Below are 20,380 nucleotides of genomic sequence, written 5' to 3' on the forward strand. Positions count from 1 at the left end.
ATTCTCAGAGGACGTTACATAGCCGTTATTCACGGACCATTTCGCGTCAGAGCAATACTCAAAGTAATTGAAATTTTCATGACTTTCGTCACTAGGTGAAGATAAACTTGATCAAATCGAAACGCTTTACCAACACATGATTTCGAGATATAGATAGGCGAGATATACTCGGCTTGAAATATCAAATGTGTATGATCCAGTCTATATAGCATACGACTTTTGTCTCATAAGAAGTAGGAGATAGAAGAGATGGACTTTTGAGTGATAGATAAGTTCAAGTCTCCACATAACTTTTTGTTGATGAAGTTCCACGGTTCCTTGAATAGATCTTCGTCCTTGTATGATGAATCGCCATGAAGTCCTTGAGCTCAACTACACTTTTCTATCCTAGTCCGAGACTTAGCTATGTAGGCTAGAAATCAAGACTCATAGTTTTGATCACTAACATTGACAAACATGCTTGAGATAGCAACGCATGCGAGGTCGACCGAGCTATGCTCTAAAAATCTCCCCCTTTGTCAATTTTAGTGACAAAACTATTAATACATATGGAATACAAAAAAGATAAACTTTAGTGGCTCCTATTCTGTAGTCTAATCTTCAACGTTCCCTGAATTATTCGTCCTTCCAAGTACTCCAATGGTCCCAAAGGTTGTAAGTTTAGCATCACCGTTGTTGAAGATCCGTAGCTATAACAATGAGAGAAATCGAGATTCTCGATCATCATTATACAGTGACATACTATTATTATGTAACATCAAAGTCCAATTGCATCACGACTTTAACAACAATACTATGGTGATATGTATTCATCAAGGAGTTTTAAGATACAATACCCCTATAAAATTCCACAGCCGCACACCCCGCAAGATATTACCATTAAGCACAAGTTCAAAAGAACTCTCCCCCATTTGATGTCATTCCCGAAAGAACAACAAGAGCGACCTTAATTTCGAAAGAAAAAAAGGATTTTTTAATTGGACACCAAAAACCATAGAAATGATTTTCTATATCCAAAACTCAACCAAATTAATCACAAGAAAACCCATGATTAATTTAATTGGAATACGCAACTAAATCAAACCACAAAAGTGATCAATTTAATTGAAGGTGCTCAACATAAGTAAACTTACGGAGCTACGACTAAAGTAATCATACAGAGATGACTAACTTAATCGTTCACATACTCAACATAAGGAAAAACCTTACGGAATATACGACTACATCAACCAATAGAACATGATTTGTATAGTCGTTCATATACTCAACACAAGAACTTGTGGAATATACGAAAACTCAACTAGACTAAGTACAAGTGAACCCATAATTAATCTAATTGGAATACAAACAACCAAACTTATCACAAAAGTAATCAATTTAATTGTCAAAACATTTGCTCGACAAAAGAAGACTTTCAGAGCAAATAACTAAATAACCAACCAAGATGATTATTTTAGTTCATAATGCTCAACATATAGCATCTTATGGAACAACCAACAAAGCCAATAAGAATAACCGACTTAGTTGTATCGTGCTCAACATAAGACACACAATGGAGCCTTCATGGTAAAACATAACAAAATGGATCAATGAAGATCAATACCGTGGATAACATACAAGGATCTATTTTATTTTCCATCATAACGACATAATAGACTTTATCCTTATCAAACAAAAGATTTTATCCTATTTTCCATCAAATACATGACTGCATAGGCATAACTTTTGTAATTGTCAAAAGTCCATTCGTCCTTTCATCAATACGAATACCAATTCATGAACGACTTTACTTTTGACAGCATATGGGACCTTCAATTTCACAGACGCAAACAATACATATCCCATAATCAAATTGCAATATCACAAAATTATAAAGATTAATACTGCAATAACATCATCCTCCAAATATTTTTAGAATAACCAATAAACCTAAAAAAAATAACATAAGAAGATGAAAACAAAAATAGCTATGTATAGTCACAATCTTCGTTATTCAAAGCTCTACTTATTCTTCCAACTAATCCAAAAACAAGACATACTAGGTATATAAAACAGAGGACAAGCTAAAGGGAAACGTATTCCGGTGTATCCTCAACCGTGAACAGGAACACGGGAGGTTCAGGATCCATACGAGACAAGAAGTCTTCAAGCTTGTGATTGACAGCCTTCTCAGTATCAACGGAGAGATGATTCTCTTTTCGAAGATGCTTGATTTGAGATTTTATGAGACCAAGGTCAGACACAACCTTTTCCAACTCATTTTCACCATATCAAGACCTTTAAGAGTATCAACAAGCTGTTGTTTTTCTTCCCCAAAGTACTTAAGAAAGTCATGAACAACTTCAGCAGAAATCATATCATCCTTTTCAGCATCTTCATGAGTATAGGAAAAGAAGCATGAGGCATTGGTATGATCTTCATCTACAAGTGTTCTCTTCCTCTTGGAATCAACCTCAACACCTTTGTAAAGAAATCCTTTTGCAAGACCACCATAACAAGAAGAGAAGCTGGATATTTATTCTTGGGTATGACCATTTAGGGTTTTATCAAAAACGTTGACTCGGGTCAGAACAGAATCCGTTCGAGTACAACAAATACCCATTGAAAATAAAGTCCTTAAGGCATTTGAAAACATGACCTAAACACAAATTTTAAGACAGTATGCAACATCTTCTTTTGACTTAACCAATACTTGATCTTAGCGGATCTGTCAACACAAGTTTAACTATGGACGATAAGAAAATAGCTTAACTTAACAGATGCAAGTAACAAGTATACTTGTTTTAACACAATTTACTCAACAAGATTTTATATGAGTAAGTTCTCGAACCTTGTGATTAATTAGCACAAGTACGAGTCATAGGGTCATTAAGAGTTTTGTTTTTTTGGTTAAGTTTGTTTTTCCTCTTAGTCTTAGAGAGGGATCCTGTTTGACATGAGAAATTGTCATAAAATTTACTGTCATCAAAATAAGAGACATAGTTAGAGTTCTTACCAGAAGTGCCTTGGCATGAGGAAGTAGATAATCTGTTGACAAGCTCTTTGTATCTTACAATTATCTCTTTAGTATCTTTTCTTATCTTATCAATCTTCCTTTCTTCTGGAATGACTTTCTCAACAGGAACAATGTTGCTTTTAGAGACAAAACATTGAACTTCCTTTGGACGATGTTTATTAAGACGTCTATTTTTCCCTTGAACATTGGAGGAACTCACTGTACTGACTTTCCTGGTTGTATACACAGGATAGGTACGAAAACCAATTGGCTCAATCATACGGATGCCAGTCACACCTTTGAGAATCAAATCTAGGGTGTGTTGAAGTTGAACTAAGGAGTCTTTATTCAACTTGGAGTTTCTATTTTTTCTAAGAGAACACTTAGTCTCACAAACAAGACATACCTTTTGATCATAGGAACGATTGGAGGATGCAGTCTTAATATCATCGTCAGAAGAGTTGTCTCTTTTACAGAATGTCCCAAGTTCAAGATTGGAGGAAACATTAGGAATATCTTTATTTACTTCTGAATGTAATGCATCAGAAGTTCTTGTTACATTAGATTGCTTTGAACATCCTTGAATGGAGAGTTTATTCAAGCGGCGTTCAATATCCAAGGCATCCTTTTCGAGGCTAGCCTCAAGAGTCAAGCACGAAGACTGATCTTCAGCGTTGCCATGGACTTTGCAATCTCTTACAATACCAAGAAGAACATTGACATGGTGTTTTAACTGATTCATTCTAACAGCTTGAATTCTAACAAGATTTAGAACCAATTTACTCTCTTCAGCTATATCCCATTCATTAGAAGTGAAAATCTCTTTTGAAGGGTAGTCATGAACACTCATGTCATTGTCTGTTTGTCTGTCTCGTCGAACCACAAGGTTTCTCTATATTCGAGATTGAACTTTTCTCTTTAATAGATTTAGACGAGATACAATCTTTATTACTGGTGACGCGTTTATCAGAGATAGTACTCTTTTCCATAGAGTCAGATCGTTACAAACACAGACTGAGGAGGTCTTAATGTGTTCGCATGCTCTGATACCAATTGAAAAAGCGGGGGTCTAACAACACCACCCAGTATTTCATTTAGCAATCTGCATGGACTAACTCCGAAATAATTTTCTAGAGAATCAACTAGACAGTCAGACTCAATCTAGATAAAAGTATCTCAAGGAGTTAATATGTCTCTCTTGATTTGATTTTTACTCAAGCTAAAAACAATGGCGAGTTTTTATTGGACGGTACCAAAGACCAATGTCCAAGGATCAATCAATATCAATCAACAACCAAAGGTTGGATTTCCAATTGATGATCACGAACGCACAACCTGTATTATTTCAATTATATTAAATATAATGCGAAAAAGAAATAACACAGACACCAGAAGTTTTGTTAACGAGGAAACCGCAAATGCAGAAAAACCCCGGGACCTAGTCCAGATTGAATACACACTATATTAAGCCACTACAGACACTAGCCTACTCCAAGCTAGCTTCGGACTAGACTATAGTTGAACCCCAATCAGTCTCCCACCGATCCAAGGTACAGTTGTACTCCTACACCTCTGATCCCAGCAGGATACTACGCACTTGATTCCCTTAGATGATCCCACCCACAATCAAGAGTTGCTGCAACCCAAAATCGCAGACTTGATAATAAACAAATCTGTCTCACACAGAAAAGTCTATCAAAGGATAAATCTGTCTCCGACAGATAAACCTAGGTTTTGTTCCGTCTTAAGATATGAAATCAAGGTGAACATGAAACAATTGATAATCCGGTCTTATATTCCCGAAGAACAGCCTAGATTAATCAATCACCTCTCTACAATCCTTCCTGACTACACAGGCGGTTTGTCGAGGAATCACAAACAGTGAGACGAAGATGTTTGTGACTTCTTTATCTTGTCTATCGGAGAACTCTCACGATCTCAAGCCAATCAATAGATTGTACTCGTACGATAGAAGATGCAAGATCAGATAACACAACTACGATAAAAGTAGTATCGGTCTGGCTTCACAATCCCAATGAAGTCTTTAAGTCGTTAACCTGGTTTTAGAGAAGAAAACCAAAGGTTAAAAGAGAATCGACTCTAGCGAGCGCACTAGTATCACACAGACGTGTGGAGATTAGTTTTGCACAATGCTAGATGTCTCCTTTATATAGCCTTCAAATCAGGGTTTTGCCTTAGTTACAAAGAAAGCCATATTCACTGTTAGATGAAAACCTGATTTAGATTCAAGCTAATATTTCTCAACCGTTAGATCGAAAACTTAGCTTGTCATACACACTTGGGTAGACGTTTACTGGGTTTGTGAAAACCATGCCCAAACGTGTACGTGTATGTTGGTTCAACATAGTAACCCAAAAGGTTAACCATATGAGCATTTCATATTAACCTAGTTCTTCTACACCATAACTAGTTCAGTTGACTCAAATGAACTAGTTAGAGATTTGTTCAATTGCTATGAGATCTTATGTAACTACACAAGACACAATTGAAACAAAGATGATTCTATTCGATTGAATCGGCTCATGAACTTTATAGCCACAGTTTGCATAAAGCATTACTTAGTAATTTAAGTTTCATGTTCAGAGCACATCTTTAGATCATAACCACTTAAGCTCACAAACACGTTCGCGGACTTAAGACAACCGGTGGAGTTTTCCAAACTCAGCTGAAAATCTCGGCAAAGAGACTTTCGCCAGTTCGCGGACTAGGTTCGCAGACTGAGTTCGCGGACTAACACGCAAACGAGGTTTTTGGAAAATCCCAGTAGAAATTCTCGGTACGAGAACTTCCGTCAGTTCGCGGACTTGGCAAAGCCAATTTCTTCCGGTTTCTCTCAATCAAAAAAGTTCGAGAACTTCGGATTAAGGAATACATGGTTATGTAATCTAAACTCTCATTCCAATCATTGAGACATTCTCAAAGGAAGTTATATAGCCGTTATTCACAGACCGTTTCGCGTCAGAGCAATTCTCAAAGTAATTGAAACTTTTCATGACTTTCGTCACTAGGTGAAGATAAACTTGATCAAAGTGAAACACTTTACCAACACATGATTTCGAGATATATATAGGCGAGATATACTCAGCTCGAAATATCAAATGTGTATGATCCAGTCTATATAGCATACGACTTTTGTCTCATATGAAGTAGGAGATAGAAGAGATATACTTTTGAGTGATAGATAAGTTCAAGTATCCACATACCTTTTTGTTGATGAAGTTCCACGGTTCCTTGAGTATATCTTCGTCGTTGTATGATGAATCGCCATGAAGTCCTTGAGATCAACTACACTTTTCTATCCTAGTTCGAGACTTAGCTATGTAGGCTAGAAATCAAGACTCATAGTTTTGATCACTAATATTGACAAACATGATTGAGATAGCAAAGCATGCGAGGTCAACGGTGCTATAATCTAACATAACCTACTCAAGTTCGCGGACTGGGTTCGCATACTTAAGTTCCCGGACGGAGTTCACAAGCTCTAGCAGAATTTCTCAGGACGAGAACTTCTGCCAGTTCGTGGACTTGGCTCACGCCACCATTTCGGTTCTTTTGATCAACAAAGTTCGCAAACTTCGGTTCAAGGAATAAGGACTTATACATATATGTGTTTCCACAACAATGCTTATATCCTCCAATGGTTATATAATCTAAACTCTCATTTCAATCATTGAAACATTCTTAGAGGACGTTGATATTCTGTAGTTGTTATTCACAAACTATTTTCGTCAAAGTAAGCAATTTTCAAAGTGATTGAAACTTGTCATGACTTTCATCACTAGGTAAAGATGAACTTGGTTAAAGCGAAAGCTTACCAACACATATTTCGAGAAATAGATAGGCGAGATAAACTCGGCTCGAAATAGCAAATGTGTATAATCTAAGTCTATATAGCGAAACGACTTTTGTCTCAAGATAGGAGATACATAGACTTTTGAGTGATAGATAAGTTCAAGTCTCCATATACCTTTTAGTCGATGAAGATCCACCAGTTCCTTGAGTAATCCTTCGTCTTGTATGATGATTGCCATGGAGTTCTTGAGCTCAACTACACTTTCTATCCTAGTTCGAGACCTTAGCTATAGTAGACTAGAAATCAAGACTTATAGTTTTGATCACTAACATTGACAAACATGCTTGAGATAGCAACGCATGCGAGTTCGACCGAGAAATGCTCTAACAATCTCCCCCTTTGTCAATTATAGTGACAAAACTATCAATACATATGGAATACAAAGAATAAATTAATTAATTTTTTAGCTCCTATTCCACATGCCTAATCTTCAACATTACTTGAAATCTTCGTCACTTCCAAGTACTCCAATGATCCCAAAGGTTGTAAGTTCAACATCATCGTTGTTGAAAATCCGTAGCTATAACAACGAGAAAACAAGAGTTCTCAATCATTGTTGTACAGTGTCATAGTATCATTACACAGCGTCAAAGTTCAATTGTATCACAACTTCAACAACAATACTATGGTGACATGTATCACTCCCCCTTAGTCAATAATCTATCTCACATGGAAACCACTCCCCCTTACATAATGATCCGAAAACCATATGTATTTGTAGTGTGAACTACATATTAATTCTCCCCCATTTTGTCAATAAAATTGGCAAAGGTACAAGAACGGGATCCTAATGAAATTTCCGAAAGAGACATTTCTTGACTAAATGAAAGCAAAAATATATCATCTTATTTGGATGCAATCATAAAGCCGAAGCTAAATGCATTCATCAATGAGTTTGTAAAGATACAAGATAACCCTTATAATATTCCACAACCGCACTCCCCACAAAGATTTGGCAATTAAACACAAGTTCAATTAAGAAATCTCCCCCATACAATGTCATTCCAGAAAGAACTACAAGAGCGACCTTAATTTCGAAAGAAAAGAAGGATTTCTTTGGACATAAAAAATCACACACAAATATGAATTTGAATCCAAAATATTCAATTTAACTAACCACAAGAGAACCCATGATTAATTTAATCGAAAAATGCTCAAACATAAGTGAACTTATGGAGACTCAAAAACATACAATTAGATTAATCACAAGAGAACCCATAATTAATCTAATCGAAATACACAACCAAACTAATCACAAAAGTAATCAATTTAATTGGTTCATCATAAGAAATCTTACGGAGCAACAACTAAATAACCAAACAAGATGATTAATTTAGTTGAATATGCTCGACATAAAGTACCTCACGGAACAACGACATAGATAATCATAAAAATAATCAACTTGGCCGTTTAATACTCAAAATAAGACACTTTACGGAGCCTCACAGTAATACATAAAATATGGATAAGGGAAGATCAATACTGTAGAATACACAAGGATTAATTCTATTTTCCATCATTATTTGCATAACGACATTCAATAGACATAATCCTTGCAAACAAAAGATTTTAACCTATCTTCCATCAATAATTGACATAATAGGCTTAACTTTTGTATTTGTCAAAAGTCTATTCATTCTTTTATCAATACATGCATATCGACATACGAAAGACTTTACTTTTGACAAGGTATGGGACAATCAAAGTTCACGGACGTGAACACACATATCCCATAACAATATTGCAATATATAAAACCCTAAATATTAATACTGCAAAAATCGTCTTCCAAACAAGTTTGGAATTTAAACCAATAAATCTAAAAACATGAAGATGAAAACGTTGGACATACCTATGTGTAATCACAATAATGGCTATTCCAAACTATAGTTATTCTTTTAACAAAAACAATAAAATAGAAGATTTACTAGGCAATCAAACCTTTGAAGAATTCTTTATCGTCCTCGAACTCCTTGTCGTCAACAACCATTGGGACATAAGGTTCATTAAGGTAGGAGTTTATATCAATAAACCTTCCCAGCTGATATTGTCGAACCAGGGCCTTCTGAATCTCATGAGTCTTATACACAAAAGCCTTTATTTGTTGAATCTCCTTTCGCATCTCCTTCAACTCTTCAAGAACACCAGAAAACTTCTGAGAGTTTGAAGAAACGACTCTTGGCTTCCTCACATTCCTTCCTTTTCTTTTCAAGGTAGGAGATAACGGAGATTTCTCCTTTTTCTTCATGATTGATGGCTGAACAATCAAATTAACATCTTTTCCATCAGAAGACATCATGCTTGGAGTATCCATAACGTATGGGTTTGTGAGAGGAAATCACAAATTGAACTCAACAAGTAGTCTTGAGATAAAAAGAGGTTTTGAGGAAGGAAAAAAGAATGTAGGGTTTCGAAAACTTTAAACAGGTTCGTACACGTCCAACTCACAACCCTATAAAGAGTAGAATTGTCGATAATAACCCTCCTTTATTGATAGACAGTGAAGAACAAAAACTAAAAAAAGAAGAAAGAAAACTTTTCCTAAAGCCTGAGAGGTACAAAATCATTGTCTCTTTTGAACAGGCACATGAGACAAGATTTCCAAAACAACACAATCAAGTTGCGTTGCGGTGAACAACAATTTGTCCATCATTTTCCTCTTGAGAGGAATCCACAGACCTTTGTCTATCAAAACGATTTGACCATACTCTCTTCTCTAATGGTCTTAGTTTATCCTTGGAAATTAACTTCTTAGATGAAGATAAACTCCTACATACGTCAGCGGTCTTCTGAGCAAGTTTAAGCTTATTTTCTAATTGATTTGCTCTTCGTTGAAGTTCTTTGACGTGCCTCGATTGGTGTTTGTACTTGTAACACCTTGAAAGTTCATGACCCTTTAGTAAACAATACGAGAACGTCAAACTAGGATATAAGTCATGCTTCTGAAATGTGCACGCAGCTAGACACATGGTGGAACCTGAAACATTACAAACAGAGTTTCCAAGAAATTGGTCAATTTTGTCTCCAGATTAGTTGGGTTCTCTTTTGAAAGAATATTGAGATTGATGTATGTATTGCTACAGTTATCAAAATCAATATTTTCACCAAGAAGTGCAACACTTGATTTCTCGTCTTCATTGGAATCATAGTTGTCAGACATTTCATCAAGAGTTGCAACAAGACCTTTGTTCCCGGTGTATTTTCTACGATTTGGGCACTCGTTTGCAAAATGACCAAATCCCTTACACTTAAAGCACTGAGGCATATCCTCATCATCAGTTTCATCTGTTTCCCTGTTTTTAGGAGGAATACGATTATGAGGTTTAATTGATGCTTTAGTCTTATCTCTGGAGAACCGTTTACTTCTCTTCAACAGGAGATCCCTAAACTGTCTTGTGATCATCGAGACTGACTTGTCAAGATCTTCATCTGATGAACCGTTTTCTACGATTTAGTGTCCTTTTGTGCTTTGAACGCAACATCTTTAGTTTTGGATGAATGTTCGTGATCAAATATCTTAAGCTTCCCAACCAGCATATTTCTGGAGAGATTATCAAGGTTATTTCCCTCAACGATGGCATGCTTCTTAGAGTCGTATCTAGATGGCAGCGATCTGAGAATTTTCATCACAATGTCCTTTTCAGGAATAGTCTTACCCAATGCAAAAGATGCATTAACAATTTCAGACACTTTGTGATTAAACTCATCAAATGTATTTTCATCTGCCATACGAAGGTTTTCCCAATCATAATTAAGGTTTTGAAGCCTAGATTCCTTTTCACTGGAGTTACCTTCGAATACGGTTTCTAAGATATCCCACGCATCTTTAGACCTCATGAAATTTGACACATGGTGATGAAGATTTGGGGTAATGGCATGACATTCAAACCGTCGGAATTTTGCTTTGCAACATTTATCTCGGCAGGGGTGTATTCACCAGTAGGCTTGGGAACGTTTACATCTCCAACTGCCACGACGGGAGCATTATAGCCATTAACAACATATACCCATGATTGAAAATCACGTGCTTGAAGAAAAGATCGCATAGAAATTTTCCACCATAAGTAATTAGAGCCATCGAAGACTGGTGGTACGTTAATTGAGATAGCACCTCTGTCCATAGAGTCAGATCGCTACAAACACAGACTTGTGAGGTCTTGAACCTGTTTGCCTGCTCTGATACCAATTGAAAAAGCGGGGGTACAACAACCACACCCGATATTTCGCTTAGCAATCTGTATGGACAAACTCCAATATACTTTCTAGAGAATCAACTAGACAGTCAGACTCAATCTTGTAGGATCAGAATCTCGCAACGATAATGTCTCAGCGAAATTATCAACAAAACAACACAACAGCGTCGCAGAATAATTTCAGAAATGATACGATAAACGACGTCAGCTAGAATCACGAGAAAGATGTGATAGTCCTGCGAAAATTAGAGAGCTTGCGAAATTAACATTTGTAAAGTTGCGAGAATGTCGCAAACCATACCCAAAAATAAAGGACAGATTAGCTGTCATCCACTATGTATTTCCCTATAAATAGTCGTTCAAGTTGTAAAGAATAGGGAGAGATCTTTTTGAGTAAGAAACAAGTAAATAGGAGAGAGAAAGTCTAGAGAAGAGGTCATTCTTGATTCCTTTATCTTTTCTTGTAAGAACATTCAAAAATTGATCAATAAAATTAAGAGTGTAAACCTAAAAATGAGTTGAGTAATAATGAAATCATATGAGGGGTGTAGTGTAGGATTTCCTGCAACTACATAATGGCGCTAGAAACAGGGAGGTATTGAAGATTGTTCTAGAAAAAATTGAAGATTAATATTGAGATTTTTTAAGATTTAGAGTGATTGATTAAGAATTTTACATAATTTCTTGCAATATTGTTAACATTGAAGAAATGGCTAGAAGAAGAAATACATCCGAACAACCGACTACTGTTAGAAGAAGCAAGAGAATTGCTGGGGAGAAAGAAGTGAAATGGGAGAATCTACTAGAATGAGAAGTAATAGAGAAAATCAAATTCAACCACCAATTCAACAAACACTAGTACAAGGGAGGAATACAGATTATGATAGGGTGATACACACTTGGCAATCAAATTCGGCAGAAGAAGTAGAAGAAGAGCAACAAAACAGAAACCATAGACAGGTAGAGAGAAATCAAGAAGCAGATGAAGGAATAATTCATGGAGATGAGGAAATTGGAGCGTTAGAAACGTTGAGACGAAGAATACATGAAGAAAGAAGAGCTGAGGCAGAAGAACGTGCAAATCTAACAAGGCAAAATCACGAATTAAGGATGGAGAATATAAGACTACAATAGAAGATCGAGAAGTATTACAAAATCATATTCAAGATCGACTAGAAGAGAAATGAGGCGAAACTCACCCACAATCAATGCTGGAAACAATATTCAAGAAGAAATATCAAATCCTAATGAAGAATATCGCGAAAATAGAGAAAGAGCTGATGATCGTTACGTTCCACAAAATGAAACTTTTGATGATGGGAAAATGGTGAAATCAAGAGCGGACAACGTCAGGGACGAAATGACCAAGATGGCGAAGGAAATCGAGAGGAAGGAAGAAGAATTTTACATGAAAAGAAACTCAAAGAAATCAACAGACGATTGAAGAAGAAATTGAAAGACATTATGCTGAACAAGCACGTTTAATCTGAACGTGAAAGATTGAGAGCGGAAATGGAAGAACAAGAGCTTCAGGAGACAATTCGCCAGAACAATCACGACAATCGAGAAAGAAGGCGTACACAAAACCGGAATAACGGTAATCTCAATGAAGAGTATGATAGAGTACAGAGGATGGCTGAAAGACAGCGAATGGAATTGATAAGAAATGAACAAAATCATGGAGGGGAAAATGAAAGGCATCATCATATGCGAATTCAAGATAGAGATGAAGAGAATCGCAGAAGAAGACGAGATGAGGATAATGAAGAAGAAATGCAAAATTTCGCGAGAGAAGAAGACATGAACGCAGAAGAAGAAGGCGAAATTAAAAGACCAATGGATCAAAATTCAGGTGTAAATAAACAAATCTTGAAAGAATTAGAAGAAATGAGAGGAATGCTAAATAATAGAGGAGAAGTAGGCAGAAGACAATTGGATGAAGCAATAGAAGAAGCTGCGAAAACTCCATTTACAAGGGAAGTACAATTAGGAGGAATACCACCGAAATGCAATTTGCCCGCATTAACCAGCATTTTTGATGGAACAACTTGTGCAATTCAACACATTAAAGCCTATGTGAGGTGCATGTTACAATGGGAAAATCATGATGCCGTATTGTGCAAATATTTCGCATCCAGCTTAACAGGAGAGGCGTTAAAATGGTTTGAAGGTCTACCAAAGAACAATAACATCCTTCAATCATTTGCAGACTACATTCCTAGGGGCATATATAAGTAATAATTCTTCGCGACCTGGTATAGAAGATGTGTTTGGATTAAAACAGAGGATTGGCGAAAGTTTGAAACACCTGACTAAAATGGAGAACTATGTGTAGCGAAATGGCTGGCCGTGTAGATGAGAGATATCTTATATTATCATTTATCAATGCTATGTTTGCAACAAACCTATTGTATGTCCAAATTTTCAGAGTCAAGAATACGATCACAATGACTGAATTGCGAGAACTTCAAGAAGAATACATTGCTCTAGAGGAAAGGCAAAATGAAATGGAATCATATCCAGTTGCGAACACCATCACAACACGAAGCAGCTTATTACCCAAGCTAATAAATACAGTAGCGAATACTTCGCAAGTACAACAAGAGAAGGTGACGGGTAACAGTCAACAGAAACTAGTGGCTATGGGAAGCCGAGATCAAGAGGAGTATGAAAGAGAAAGAAATTTCTACAATCATGGTGGAAATAACAAGATTCAAAGACTCGATCAACCACAAGAAACTTATGGAGGTCAAATACAAAACTAAAATAGAGGACAAGGAGGTCACAAGGTAGTATGGTAAGAAATCAATATGCCACCTCTAAACGCAAGTGTGGAGAAAATATGGGAAGCTATAATTTTGATGGAGAATATACCAACACCATGGAATATGGGAACGGAACCACCTCCAAACCACAGAATCCACGAGTTTTGTTCTTATCATCATTTTCATGGACATACAACAAATGATTGCACAAATGTAAAAAGAATAATTTTGAGAATGATATATCAAGGAAAACTAAACCACTTTTTGGTAGGGCACCCACAATCTCATCCATTGCCACCACCACCAGAGCATCACAAAGCAAACACCATGAAAAATAAGGAAACATTCTTCATAGAAGTTGGTGCAAAAGCAAAGAATCTATTATGTCACTCTATCGTACATTCATATAAGATAATCGAAGATTTTCATGACAATGTTTTGAGTAGAGTGTTCGCAAGAGATTACGATGGAAGAGAAATTATGAATATTGCGAAAATCTCGCCACTGGAGGAATGGCAGAAACAAATCATTTCTTTTACCGCAGAAGAAATTCCCGAAGGAGAAGAGGTGCATGATAATCCATTGGTGGTAAAATTAGAAATTAATCCAAAACCGAAAGAAGATGAGGATGATGAAGCTGAAGATTCATGGGAAATTAATAGAATTCTAATCGATACTGGAAGCTCTGTGAACATCTTATTTTATCATACTTATAAAACTATGGGAGGAAGAGATGATGATCTTATACCATCAACATATAAGATATATGGTTTTAATGGTACTGCTAACAAGCCTAAAGGGGAGGTTACTATGCGAATTCCATTGAAGGGAATATATTCCGAAAACTTATTCTGTGTCGTTGATGTAGAATCACCCTACAATGTGTTAATTGGTCGACCTTGGCTACATGGGATTCTAGGTGTAGCTTCAACTTTCCACCAGTGCATCAAATTCCCTCACCCCAGTGGTGTAGGAATCATAAAGGGAGATTGGGTTGAAGGAAAGAGGTGTTACGAAACTGAGATAGAATCTTGCGAAGGAAGAGCAAAAAAGAAGGAAAACTGGGGACACAAAATCAAAGATACACAGAGAAGTGAGAGGTTGATGGTGGATGCAATCGAAAGAAAAGGAGAAGAGATGTTGCGAAACTAATGCTAGCTCAGAATAAAAATGATGAACATACCACTACCAAGGAAGCAGTAGCAGAAAATAATAAAGAAGCTGAGGATGGCAAAGGTAATAAACACAAGAAATTTATGAATGATTAAGTTGTTGCGACACTCTCGCAATAATTAAAATTATCAAAAATACATTTGATTGAATGACAAAATTAAGATTGCGAAATCCAAATATGATGTGCGAGACTCTCGCAGAGATAATGAATTTTACAGAAAATAATCGGAGAAAAATGACAAAAGAGAAAGAGGCGAACCTTTATGGCGTACACCCTAGTTCGCGAATACAATTTCGAAAGAGGCAAATGTAAGACCTAAAGTACGTCATATAAGGGGGTACCTGTTGCATGGCTCAGGGAAAGGCTACACCGCCACCGGAACCTGAGTCATGGATCCTGGAGAGGCACCTTGGATTCTCAGCTTAAGCATATGACTTAGGTTGGGCGACTAAGGTAATAAGGACTCTCCCAAGGAGTGCAGGTCTGATCAATGCGCCGAGGTACACGGTTGAGTCAAGAGTGCCAGGGACGTTTGAAGCGTACTTTGCCATTCTTGAAAAGTCTTGGATTATACTGCACTCGGCCTGAAGAAAACCCCACTTAGGGTGCAGTCTCGTAACCATAAGCCATATAGGTAAAAGGGATAAGAGGCTGCGAAAACAACTAGTTGTTGTTAAGACTGGATGGGAGGAGCTAACCTTGTATGGTAGAAGTACGCCTCCTTGAAGGGGCAACCAGGGGGGAGATAAGGGCGTCACCCTCCATTAGGGAGCTGATAAGTGTCTTAAGACGCAAATGTCATGAGGCTTTTTATTCGCAAGGGTATTAAGGCTTGTCATATTTGTGTAACAATTCTGAAGATGCAATAATACAAAAGAAAAAGATAAGACGAGATCAATGAGTTTTCGCATGAAAGTGCGAAGACGTCCTGCGATTTCGTCGCAAGACGGCAATGTCATGGGGCTTTATTTTCGCAAGAATATTTAGACCTGTCATATTGTCGCAACATTCCTGAAGAGGCCATAATACAAAAGAAAAAGTTAAGGCAAGATCAATGGGTTTTTGCATGAAAGTACAAGGACGTCATGCGATTTTGTCGCAATGACAAGAGGTGGCATAATAAGACCTTTGATTAGGAAGGCAAAATAAGACCACATAGGAATGAGATTTTGAAAAGAATCAAAATTCACTTCGCATAAGATAGCGAAATTATACATAATTAACTGCGAAATTGAGGCATAAAATAAGAAAAATTTATAAAATCTCTCATTTGGATACAAATAACAGAGGCAAGTATGGGAATGTATGAAATTAGAAAATGTTATTTGTCTCCATATGATAGATTTACTCAAAGATTCAAAAATTAATGATTATATTGATTAACTGTATTGCAAGGAAGAATTGTTTTAATGAATGCAGGTCAAAATGAAAGAAACACAAATATACAAAAAGAAGGAATAAATGTACAAGTATTACAGAGAATCAAATAAAGAAACAAAGACTACTTCTTAGTTGATCCTTCATTATCTTCATCAGACTTGTTCCCTTTTTCATCTGCGTCAGAATCTTCATCACCGTTAGAACTTTCATCACCATCAGATTCTTCATCAGCTTCGCTATCAGAAATAATCAGACTGGGAGTATTCTGTGGGATCTCTTCCAAGAGACAAGGATAATCAGAATGAGGGATATTATGATCATCACAAACCATTTGGATAGTTTGATTGCGAAAATGCATGGCATCATTCTTAAAATTCGCAACAGTGATCTTGATTTGATTCTTTAATCTAGAATACTTGTCGTTGCGAGAAGAAAGATTCTTTGCGAGTTCCTCCTTTTCAGCTTCGAGTTCCTCAATATTTTCACGATATCTACTTTCAGAATCTGCGAGCAAAAGACAATCAATTATTAACTTGATGAAAATTCATAAGAAGCAAAAGATTAGTAAAGAAGAGCAGTTAGTAACCTTCTCTGTCAGAAATCATATCTCTAATCAAGGATGTATGCTCAACTTGGAGATTAACATTTACACCTAAATCTTTTCTGGCATCATCTAAGATTTTCGCAGCCCAAACAAATTCATCCTCATTACTTATAAGAAGACGAGAACGAATTTGGTTTTCCATTTCGCAGAGCTCGATGTTCTTGCGATTAGCTTCATCTCGTTCAAGTTGAACTTCAAGAAGAGTCTCTTGGAATTTCGCCAAAGCCTTAGCACCTTGATCAGAGATGCGATCCTTATCATCTATGAGACCGCTAATTTTGGTTCTTAATTCATTGGTTTTCTCTTTAGAATCAAGAAGGAGACGCTTAAATAGGTTGGATAAGCCTAAACTAAATCTATGATCAATTTCTAAGAGGCGAAATTTAGATATAAGCTCATTCAGAGAAAGAGATGAAATTCTATCATTTGAGAAACTATTTAAGGAATTATTAAGACGCTCAAGAAGGGTATCATTATCCAAGGCATTAGGAAATGAACGAAGAAGGGTAGCTTCATCAGAAAGACCATAAATGTCAGCAAAAAGGATCATTTAAATAAGATAAAACAACAGGATGAATGAATGAAGGGAAAAGAGAAAAGTAACATACCGTAAAGCTGATTATTAGCTTGCTGAAGACTAGAGATTTTGTTCTTATACGAAGAAGAATCAATTTCTAGTTGTCTGCTTTTCTCGCAAAGACATTTGACTTCAGCTTCCAATTCTTCATTCTTCATGCGAGATTGAAGATTTTTCTTTCTAAGATTTTCACATCTCCTTTCTAGATCTGAAGCAACAGCGAAGGAAGCTTTTCCATCCTGCGAGAAAATATAAAAAAATATTAAAATAGAAAGAGATTTTAAATTACAACAATGAAAAAGTAAAAGGATAAAGCATACCAGACTATTGAGAGAATGCAAGAAATCAGGAGTCACTGATCTAGAAACTCCACGAAGAGAACTATCACCATCCAGCAAAGGAACATCACAAATTGTCGCGAGAGCTTTACAGGTGTTAGCGAATTGACTATCTCTCATTCCTTGCAAAGAATCAGAAAAAAGGCCTGAGAGTTTATCCATAGAGGATTCAGATGGAGACTCTTCTATTTCAGCAAGGTCGTCATTATTCTCATCATCCTCATCATTCTCGGAGTTTTCATGAGAAGGAATATTTGAAGGAGAGGAAGAACAAACTTTTCTTTTCTTTGAAGGAGGAGCAGTTGATTTTTCTCTGCGAAGAATACCTTTGCCTTTATCACCAATCTTCGCAACATTGGCAGACTCTTCTATTTCAACAATAATCTTCACACACATATAGAAATAAGAAATGGAAGCAACAGTATACAGTTTAAAATCATAAGAGAAAATTTCTTACCTCATCTGTGTATGAGCGAAGAGCTAACAGAGTACTAGCTTTCCCAGTCCTGTTATAACTATCTTTCAATTTTTGGATCTGCAGAATGTCGCAAGAGTTAGCGAACAAAATAATAAAGACAAATAAAGAACTATAAAGTGAGCTAAACGGGAAGAAACATACCTCTTTCTCCTTCTCGGACCAAGAGAAAACCCAAGGTTGATAAGCAGCGAGATTTGCAGGAAGAACATTTGACCCAGCAATGTAAGGTCCTTTTAGCATTAAAGGAAAAACACACCATTTCTCATCTTTGGATTGGCGAGGAGTTGTGTTTTTACCATAATGCCAATCAATATCTTGCATGAGAATTTTAGCTTCATCAATGTTATCTTTCCTTTTTAAGCGAATACCCCAGCGAGTATTCTCTTTCTTCATGGAGATAAGTTCATAGTCTCAAAGAAATCGCTACTGTGTATTTCTCAGCAATTATCTCTAGGTATGCGAATTTAGGATCCCTAAGTTCTTTGGAGTACAGATATCCTTTACCAGCACCACGGTTAGCGAACTCTAGCATCAAAAGGATGCAGTCCCCACTCAGTTGGAAGATAGCTCGCGAAAATACCGGGTGAGCGAGAATTTCATAGAATAAAGGAAGATCTGGGTCATAAAGAGGAATAGGGAGACACGCGAGAATCTGACCTGGCGAAATTATGATTGATTGATCATCACAGTACTGATCAGAGAAAAGTTTGACAGAAAAAATTGACTTGGCATTTTCACCAGGAATGGTAGAGAGTGTGAAACCTTTATCAGCAAGATCTTTTTGGACATCTTTTAAATTCTTCTCATGTCTATGACCACTTGGATCCATGCTTGAAAATAAAAGTATGGGAATGAATAAAAAGTAAGAAGATTGAAGGAGGAAAAATTACAGTAGCAGAACTTGCAGAAGAATAACAGAGTTGCAGAGATGAGAGAATAAAAAGAGAAGAGAAAGTAAAAATAAAGTGGAAAGAAAAGTAAGAAGAGTATATAAAGGAGATTTTTTTTACTCGAAGAAATAAACACCGTTAAGACGAAAAGACGTGAGCGATTGAAAAGCAGCGGTTACAGAAGACGTGTCAAGAAACAGATGGAAGAAAGAATACGTGTGATAAATGCAGAATATGAAGAGATGAACAGTTGCGGCATTTCTCACATCATTCTCTACTTTACAGAGAAGATATGAGAAGAGGCAAGATGTAGGATCAGAATCTCGCAACGATAATGTCTCAGCGAAATTATCAACAACACAACACAACAGCGTCGCATAATAATTTCAGAAATGATATGATAAACGGCGTCAGCTAGAATCACGAGAAAGATGTGACAGTCCTACGAAAATTAGAGATCTTGCGAAATTAACATTTGTAAGGTTGCGAGAATGTCGCAAACCATACCCGAAAATAAAGGACAGATTAGCTGTCATCCACTATGTATTTCCCTATGAATAGTAGTTCAAGTTGTAAATAATAGGGAGAGATCTTTTTGAGTAAGAAACAAGTAAATAAGAGAGAGAAAGTCTAGAGCAGAGGTCATTCTTGATTCCTTTATCTTTTCTTGTAAGAACATTCAAAGATTGATCAATAAAATTAAGAGTGTAAACCTAAAAATGAGTTGAGTAATAATGAAATCATATGAGGGGTGTAGTGTTGGATTTCCTGTAACTAAAAATCTAGATAAAAAGTATATCAAAGAGTTTATATCTCAATCTCTCGATTTGATATATACTCAAGCAAATAGAAATCTGCGAGTTTTTATCAAATACTAGAGAGATAACTTGGATGGTACCAAAGACCAATATCCAAGTGTCAATCAATTTAAATCAACAACCAAAAGGTCGGATATTCTAATGGATTGAACAACACACAACCTGTGATATTTCAATTATATAACAAAATATAATGCGGAAAAAAAATAACACAGACACCAGAATTTTGTTAACGAGGAAACCGCAAATGCAGAAAAACCCCGGGACCTAGTCCAGATTGAACACACACTGTATT

The sequence above is a fragment of the Papaver somniferum genome, chromosome 3 (genome assembly GCF_003573695.1).
Source record: "Papaver somniferum cultivar HN1 chromosome 3, ASM357369v1, whole genome shotgun sequence".
NCBI classification, from domain to species: Eukaryota; Viridiplantae; Streptophyta; class Magnoliopsida; order Ranunculales; family Papaveraceae; genus Papaver; species Papaver somniferum.